The sequence below is a fragment of the Tamandua tetradactyla genome, chromosome 2, assembly GCF_023851605.1.
Source record: "Tamandua tetradactyla isolate mTamTet1 chromosome 2, mTamTet1.pri, whole genome shotgun sequence".
In the NCBI taxonomy this organism is placed as follows: domain Eukaryota; kingdom Metazoa; phylum Chordata; class Mammalia; order Pilosa; family Myrmecophagidae; genus Tamandua; species Tamandua tetradactyla.
In genome coordinates, this window is record NC_135328.1 from 111,175,042 (window position 1) to 111,184,965 (window position 9,924).

Consider the following 9,924-nt stretch of genomic DNA (forward strand, 5'->3'; position numbering starts at 1 on the left):
GAAATTTTTAAATGTTTTCCCAATTAGTCATTGGCTTAGGTCTCTGCCAGCCTTAGTTTTTAACATTGTGAATTATTATCTTTTTTTATATTCATACGTATTTGTACACAAACTTAGGAAAGAGAATGGGAGCCAGATGTCATGTTAAATTGCACATATTCCAGTTAAGTTTTTGATGAATAGTTAGCACAAAGCAGCAGTGAGTTCTGGGAATATAGCTCATCAGTTTTATTTGCTACAGAATCAAATGCTGTGGCAGCCATTTGAGTCATGACTTCTGCCTTAAAATGTTTAGGAGCCTAACAAACTTCACATTTACTGGGCTATAAGAAACCCCTATGATCAGAGTCATCCTTGGGTAATGTCCGTATTCTCCCTTTTTTCCTTCCCCCACCCTGAATATATTTTCCAGAGTGGGTGCTCAATAAATGTTAGTGGAATGAATAAATGCTTACTACAAAGAAATATCATCAAAGCATGTTCTTTTGTTCAAATTATTGAATGCCCAATCTGTGGTAATCTGATTGGATGAATGACTGGGTTAAATTCAGCAGTCAACTTGCTCAAGTATACAATTGTATGAACCATGTCTTACATTTCCTGGATCCAGTTTGGTTAATTGCTAAAGATTTAAGAATCTTTTCTCTTAAATTCTCTACCTGGAATTGGGACTTAGCTATTTTCTGTTCTTTGCCCACCTGGTAGCTAGCTACAACTATTTACCCACCCAATGGCAAGTCTAAGGCTGTGGTCATGAAAAAGCAATTTGTCATCTCCTTTTATTCTGGTACTGATAGGTGAACTAGAGACCAGATTTTATTCAATTTACGCAGCAATTAGCACTGTCCTCAAATCCATGACACAAAAATAAAATGATTTTTTAAGAGAAAAGAATTAAAAGGGCTTACCTAGACCACCAGACGTGAGCTGAGTTCTTAAATCTGTCTTTTAACAGTGAAGCCCAGTAATATACATTATTTGCTCTTTATTAGCTAGCTTGTTGTTACATGTATCAATATTTCATGCTTTTTATTTCTGTGTAGTAGTCCATTGTATGGATACACTGCGATTTGATTATCTAATCTCCTCTTAAAAGGATTTTGTTTAGCCCTGAATCTACAAACAAATTTGGGAGATGTCTTAGCAATTTACATCTTAACAACATTGAGCTTCCAAATTCATGAAAATGGTGTATTTCTCCATTATTTGAGTATTTTAACTTCTCTTAGCAATATACCATAATTTTGAGTTAAATCTTGTAATTATTTTGTTAAATTTCTTCTTAAATATTTTATGATTTTGATTGTTTTAAATATTTTTCTTTTCCACCTTGTTTTTCAATTTATTTCATTTTTAAATTTTAATCCTTACCCAATAGTATTCAGCTATAATACTGGCTTTTTTTTAACTTAAAAATTTTTTTAAATATGGAACACTTCATGAATTTACAGGTCATCTTTGCACAGGGGCCATGCTAATCTTGTCTGTATCCTTCCAATTTTAGTATATGTGCTGCTGAAGCGAGCACCACCTCTGATTTTAGTACATTGATCATATATATTATGACCCAGCTAAGTTATTTATTACCTTCAGTATTTTGCTTTGTGGATTTCTTAGGATTGTCTATGTACACAGTCATAATCTGCCTCATTTATTTCTTGTCTTATTGCACTCATAGAGACCTTGATTAGAATGGTTATTAATGGTGGTAAGAATAAACGTTATTGCCTTGATCGTGATATCAGGAGAAAAGTGTACAGTTTTTATAATATGATACAGAGTTTTCTTAGACACCATTGATCTGGCTGTGGAATCTTCAAATGCCAAATAAACAGTTCATTTCTAGGTTAATCCCACTTCTTTGGTCATATGCATTGCTCATTTTATATATTGGTGGATTAAATTTGCAAATGTTTTAGTAAGGTATTTGAGTCCATATTTGTGAAGGTTATTGGTCTGTGATTTTCTTTACTTACAAAGTCTTTGTTAGGATTTGGTATTGAAGTACAGTACAGTGTCTCATAAGTTGAAAATGGTTTATCTTCCTCTCTTTTCTGAAAGAGTTTGTGTAAAACAGGCATGATTTATTATTAAATTGTCTAATAACATTCACTGTTAAGTCCAATGGACTTGTTGTTTTCTTTGTGGGAATTTTTTAATTAAAATAGGAAGAAGTCAATTTACATTTTCTATTACCTCTGGTATCAGTTTTGCCTTTTAGAGCTTTTTAAATTAAACTAAATTATGGAACTTATTGACAAAGTTATTCATAATGTTCCCTTTGTGCCTTTTTAAAATGCTGTTAAGAATTGTTGGGCGGGCCATGGTGGCTCAGCAGGTGAGAATGCTTGCCTGCCATGCCAGAGGACCTGGGTTCGATTTCCAGTGCCTGCCCATGTAAAATAAATAAATAAATAAATAAATAAAATAATTGCAGTAATGTTCCCTCTTCCATTGATGATATTGTCAATTTGTGTCCTACCAATCTTTATAAAATACGAACTTCTGGTTTCAATGACTGACTGCTATTTATCCATTTTCTATTTCCTTGACTTATGTTTTTTATTATTTCCTTCTTTTTACTTATATTGTCATCTTTTTTAAATGTAATTTTATTGAGATATGACTCACAAGCCATACAGACCATCCAAAGTATATAATCAATGGTTCACAGTATCATCACATAGTTATGCATTCATCACCATAATCATTTTTAGAATTTTTGCATTACTCCAGAAAGCAAAATTAAAAGAAAACCCCAAACACACCAACCCGTTACCCCTCCCTTTTATTGACTGCTAGTGTTGCAGTCTACCCAATTTTAAGACTTACAATAGAGTTAGGTTAACTAAGACGGTGTAGTATTGACAGAAATAGACATATAGATCAATGGAACAAAGCAAAACATACAGAAGTAGATCCATACGGACACAAGCAACTGACATTTTTTTTTTTTGTAATACAGTTATACAATCATTGTCAAAGATGAGGGCTACTGGATTACACTTCAACAGCTTTAGGTATTTCCTTTTGGCTATTCTAAAACACCAAACATTAAAAGGAAATATCTATTAAATGAGTCAGTAATCACAGTCATTTGTTAAATCCTAGTTTCTCATTTACACCTCCTTCCTTGCATTTGATCTTTCTCTCAATCTTCAGGGATATCTGGGCAATGATCATTTGACTTCTTTGTGCTGGAAAGGGGTGTTGACCTTACAGGGCAGAGGAACGAAACTGGTTGATATTCTTGGAGAGCTTGGGACCTATTTCAGGGCATATTTTTTCTGGCTTCTTAATGTGGAAACATAAACCACTGAACTTAAATCTTTCATCTTTTCTAATATAAGCATTTGAAGTTATATCACTCTAAATACTACATTAGCTGTATCCTACACATTTTGATATGTGTGCTGTGGTTGGTATTTTTTTTGTGTGCTATGTAGTGGGGCGGGGAGACACATTTCATTCTTTTCCATGTGAATATCCCGTTATTGCAGCACCATTTGTTGAATTTTTTTTTTTTTCCAGTGCATGGGCCAGGAATTGAAGCCAGGTCTCCCAAATGGCGGGAGAGAATTCTACCACTGAACTACCTGTGCACCCCTTTCATTAAGATTTAGTTAAAACTAATACATCTCTTATAATTTTTTGACTCATATATTATTGAAAAGTGTATTAATTTTCAGATATGTGGAATTATTCAGATATATTATTTTGTTATAATTTCTAATTTAATTTGCTCAGAAACTAAAACAAAAATGAACTATAATTGCATGATTGTCTATTTACCCTTTTGGTTCTGTCAACTTGTGCTTTACATATTTTGAATCTCTAGTATTAGGTCAATGCACACTTAAAATTCTTATACTTCTTGTGGAAATGATTCTTATATATTATTATAAAATATCTTTACTTATCTCTAGTGATATTCCTTGCTCTGAAGCACCCCTTGTCTGATATTAATATAGACACTGCTGGTTTCTTATGATTAGAATTTCCATGGCATATCTTTTTCCACTCTTTTACTGTTACCTGTTTCCTTATATTTGAATTGTGTTTTTTTGTTGCCGACACATAATCTCTCCATTTTAATTGGTATAATTTATATTTAATGTAATTATTAATATGTTTGCAGTAAGTTTACCAGCTTGTTTTCTGTTTATCCCACCTGCTCTTCTTTCTTTCCTTTTTTCCTATCTTTTTAGATTAATTGGATTAATTATTAAGGTTCTAGTATGTTCTCTTTTGGCTTATGGCTAAAATATCTTTTTAAAAACATTAATGCTTGCTCTTAGGCTTATCTTTAAATAATTTATTTACATTAAAAAATATTATACCACATAATGTATAATGTAAGTACCTTACAAATTTACTTTGTTTTGCTGTCTATCCTTTTCTTTGTGTTTACCTTCATGTATGTTACTTCTGTTTAAGTCATGGATCCAACAGCAAATTGCTATTACCCTTGGATTAAGTAGTAACTTATTCTTAGAGTTTCATAAGCTATAAGAATATATTTATCCACATTTTACCATTTCCAGCAAGCTTCATTCTTATTTATTTGTATAGATCCAAGTTTCCATCTGGTGTCATTTTCTTCAGCTTGAAGAAATCACTTTGATATTACTTGTAGTGTAGGTCAGCTGGTAGTAATAAATTCTCTCTTCTTTTCTTGGTCTGAAAATGCCCTTAATGCATTTTGAGGTATATTTTTCTTTATATAAAACTGTAATGACTTTTTTTTTTACCTTCAGCACTTCAAAGGAATTAGTCAATTTTTCCTTTGGATTATGTTTTCTCAGATGAAAAATCTGCATTTACTCTTATATTTCTCCCAGTACATATTGTGTCCTTTTTAGTCCTCTCACTTTTACAGTTTTTTTGTTTATTTTTTTAATGTTGGTTTCCAGCAATTTGATTATGATATGCCAAAGCACATGTTGACTTTTTGCCCTTCTCCTTGCCTGGCAACTTTAATTACGTTTGCTTTATTGCTTGATATTGTGTCATAAGTTACTGAGACTCTATTTTTTTTAATTCTCTGTTTCATTTTGGATAAATTCTATTGTCAGACCTTCAAACTGATGATCATTTCTTCTGCAGTGTCTAATACTAGTATGCTATTCAACCCATTCAGTGAATTCTTCATTTCAAATACAGTATGTGTTATCTATAGAGGTCTCATTTTTAAATGCCATCCATTCTTCTCATTTAATTTTTGTTTTACTTTAAATATTTCAACATACTTATAATACCCGGTTTAAAACCTTTGTCTATAAGTTATATTATCTCCGTATTTCTGTGTGTTTCTGTCGATTGATTTTTCTCTTGTTTGGGGTGGGTCGCATTTTTGTTCTTCTCATACCTGGTCATTTTTGAATGGATACTTGGCATTGGGTTGTTACCTTGTTGAGTGTTTGCATTTAATATGTTAACGTATGCTTGATACTTTTTAGGGTTTCCTTTAAGTTTTTTAATGGTGGGTCCAATATAGTCTTTAATATAGGTCTAGTTTACTTTTACTTCTAAAGCATGGCCTTTCACATGTGTCTTGTATATGTGCCAGGTTTTTAGCAAGGTGTCTCCTCTCTGGGTGAATGGAACTCAACCATCTTCTGTTTTTCTAATCTTCTACCCACTGCTCCATCGTAGCCAGCAATGAAAACTTCGCATTTATATTTCAAAGGTTTGCTTACCAGAGATGCAATCTAGGACAATCTAGGGTGCCAGTATTTTTCTTTCATTTCTCAAAAAATATCACTCTATTGCCTTCTGGCTTAATTTTTTTTTTTTTTAATTGTAAAGTCAGATATCCTTCTTCTAATTGTTCCACTGAATTTTATTATCTAACTGTTTTAAAATTTTTCTCTTCATTTCTTGTTTATAGGAATGAACTGTGATATACCCACATGAGAATTACATTGCATTTATATTGCTTGGCATTCACAAAGCCTCTTGAATCTGTTCGTCAGATGTGACTAATGATTATTATTCATGTAGTTATTGTTTCTGTCCCATTTTCTCTCTACTCTTTTGTTGGGTTTCTAATTATAAGTATATTATATCTTTTTACTGTGTCTAGATACTTTTTTACATTCAGTTCCAATTTTTCTATTATTTTTTCTCTCTGTACTTCAGTGTGAATATTTTAAAAATATCTACATTTGGATCTACTATTCCTGCCTGTGTCAAGTCTGCTGTTAAGTATCACTTTTTTTCTTATTTTTAGATGCTTTGTTTTGAAATTTTTGAATGTCTGTTTGATTATATTTTACAAAGTTTAATTCTCTGATAAAATGCTCCAGTTTTTAATCCACTATGTTCAAATTCCCCTCTAATTTCTTTAAGATATTGATTAGATTAGTCCTTCTCTGCTAACTCCAATGTCTGGAATATTTTCTGAATTTTTTATCGATTGAATTGGGTAAATATTACCTGCTTTTTAAATATTTAGTAAATTTTACTGCATTCCAGACATTTTGATGGTAAAAGTGATCTTATTTTCTGATAAATGTATTATCATTTTTTCTGACAGGCCAAAAAATTACAGATGAATCACCTCATTAAAGTTTTTTTTAGGCTTTTATACTATATTTTAGCTTCAGTTTTGCCTTTATTACTAAGCATAGCCCTTACTCATACTGCATGGTTCTTACTGCTGGCAGTGGAATGGTCAGAGCCTCATTGAAAATCTGAGTTGTTCACTAACATATCTCCACTCTGGGTAAGTCTAAACTTCAGTGTCTTCACAGAAACCTTATAAATCTCTCTTCAATTTCAGCCCCTTACCAATTCTCTCTGCGGGGCTGCCTGGTTTGTCTCCATGCACATGCACACAACAGGCATCATGAAAACTCAAGGGAAATCTTTGTGCAGTCTTTTGTCTCCATTTCTGCAGGACCCTCCTCTCCGGGGCTCTGGCTGTTGTGCTGTTCATCTCAAACTTTGATCTCTATGTGCTCCACCTACAATCCTACCATCCTCTATTGGGCTCTACTTCCCTGTGCTGTAGTTTGGAAAAATGTCTTTAGGAAGAAACCAAGAATAAAGGCAGAGCTCATCTCATGTCTCATGTGCTGCTCTACTTTCTAGAAGTTGAGCCTTATATTTGTTAATATCAAGTGCTTACAAAAATTGTCTAAGTTATATCCAGATTATAGACGTGCTTATGGTGGAAGGATAAGTTCAATACCAGCTACTCTATCATGGCTTGAAACAATGTCCTGATAATACAATTTTTTTTATTTAATGAATTGGGGCCTGTTTTAGTTTCCTAGGCTGTTGAAAGCAGATATATGAAATGCGTTGGCTTAGATGATGGGAATTTATTATTTTTCAGTTTGAGGCTGAGAAAACATACAAATCAAGCCATCACCAAGGTGATTTTTTTTCTTAAAGGCTGGCTGCTGGAGATCCTTGGCTCCCCTGCCACATGGGAAGGCACATCTTGGCATTTACTCGTCTCTCACTTTTCCTCTGGGTTTTGCTGATTTCACCTTCTTGCTTCTGTGGCCCTCTCACTCTCTCTTTCTGTATTCATTACATTTATTAAGGATGCTAGTAATGGGATTAAGACCATCTTGAATGAGGTGGGTCACACCTTAACTGAAGTAGCCTTATCAAAGGGTCTCATTTACAATGGGTTTATAACCACAGGAATGGATTAGATTTAAGTACATGTTTTGCTGGGTACATATAGTTTCAAACCACCGCAATGTCATTATACTTTATTCAAACATTATAATAATTTATAACTCTGCTAATATTTTATAAAATATTATATTTTATAATATCTATAATAAATTATATTTATGGTTTTTATTTTTATTATTAATTTGTAGGCATGGTTGATACACTAGGGCTATTCATCCTTTATCTATTAAATATGTTGCAAATATTGTTTCAAAGGCCATGATTTTATTTTGACTTCATTTATTACCAACAAACGTTCACATTTTACAAATTACATATGCTTTTTTTATAGCTTCAGGGTCTACTGTTCTGTAACACAGCCTCATACGACCCCATTATGCAAATATTTCCCATGTTTTTCAATCACTTAGATTTTTAATAGATCTGGGATTTATTTTGAACATAGTTTGAAGCACAAAACCAATTTTATTTTCTTTTAAATGAGTACATGTTTTTTTCAACATCAATTTTGAATGCTTATTTTTTCAATCTTTAGACACAACTTCACTTTTATCATGACTGAACTTCCCAGACACACATAAAATTATTTGAAGACAATCTTTTGTTTAACTTATATATGTGTGTTCATTCCTATAGTAATTCCATAATGTTTGAAGTTAGTACCTTTACAGTAAATGAAATAGTTACCCATAAGTAAGATATTTACCTTTGATAAGTTGTATTATTAGTACCTGAGTGACTCCAAATTATATTTATTATTCAAATTCTAAACTATTTCAACCACTCAATATAAATTGAAAGCTGATGTATATTAAAAACTGAACTAAAGTATCAAAGTAACATTGTTTAGTTTTCATTTATATTCCTAATTTTACCCTGTGGGATACCTTTGAGTCATTTTACCCAGTTTCATTAATTCTGGCTACTGAAGTCAATAATTAAGTGCATACTTGTAAAATGAAAACTAAGTTTCGGGTTCTTTCTCTGTTAGAATATTCAGAGAGACTGACAAATAGACACCTGCTAGGTAGTAAACAATAAGTAGGCTTGTCTATTGAAAGTCATTTTAGGCAATAAATATTATTTATGCCCGATTTAGGAATAAAGATGTCAATCTGAGATCACAAGAAGATGTTTTTGTTAAATGTAAGAGCAGTTCTGCTTTCTTTAGTTACATATGCAAATAGAATCCAATTTTTTTCATCTCCTTCTTTGACAGTTACACAAAAAGAAAACTAAATGAAAGCATGTAAGTTAAATCTACTACTAAGGAGACTGCACTAAAGCCCCCAATTCTTGTGATTTCTTGTAATTCTTGTAATTTATAAAGGTCCAAGCCTTTATAAATTAACAGGATTTTAACAGCAGCCAAAATAAAATGAGAAAACTGATTTAGACTCAGGAAATTTGAGGTCAAACTCAAATTTACATCTTTGATAAGGTAGGGAAATTCCTTGACTTTCAGAAAGAGCTTCAGTTTCCACATTTGGAAAAGGGTGAAAATAATATCAACATGGTTTTGATGAGGATTTAAAAATTGACATATGGAAATACCTATCACTGTGATTGGATGCTTTCTAAAAATTGACTAGAATTTAAATATACAAATACAAAAAGCTGACTAAAATGGCGCATCCTCATTTCATTGCCCCGATAAACTCTAGTGGTCCATTGATACGGGAAGGGACTTCTCTCTTTAAGAAATTTTCTTTGTATGAATCTCCATCCATGCTCTGCACACACATAGCCTCAATCGGTTTTTGGGAGTCAAGGGGTGACATTTCAGAGTTTTAAAACTCAAATTCCTTACATCTTTCTTTTGAAAAAAGAATAGAAATTGTGCTGGCCCCTGCCAAGTCAGATAGAATTTTATACTATTCTTTCTCTCCTTGACAGCTAATGTCAATCGGCATGGAACAGGCCTTTCTGTTGTTTAACTCTGGTTAGTGTGTGATCTGCTGGGGTTTTAAACATATTTCTAGTGTTAATTTGTTGAGGTTGAAGGAATCGGGTACTATACGTCTGACATTATTTATCCTTATATTTTGTGAGGACTTTTAAATTGTGATATCACATTCAGAGAACGTAACTGATTCTAGATTACATGTTTTCTTCATAGTTTTATCCTTCAACTCTGATCTTACATTAAGGTCTAAGAATTAAAGGATTTGATTCTAACCCAGTGTTTCTCTTGTAAAATGCATAGAACCTGAGAAGAAAAAGGAAATGTAGGTTGATTATTTTTTTCTTCTTCTTCTTTTTGTTTTG

At 32.4% G+C, this 9,924-nt stretch overlaps 1 non-coding gene across 1 annotated transcript; it reads right to left on the bottom strand.

The window, feature by feature from the left end:
* Window positions 1-1,421: 1,421 nt before the first annotated feature.
* LOC143675225 (U6 spliceosomal RNA) lies at window positions 1,422-1,528 on the bottom strand. The gene has a single exon (XR_013171467.1). It is a non-coding gene; the product is annotated as a U6 spliceosomal RNA (small nuclear RNA).
* Window positions 1,529-9,924: the final 8,396 nt, after the last annotated feature.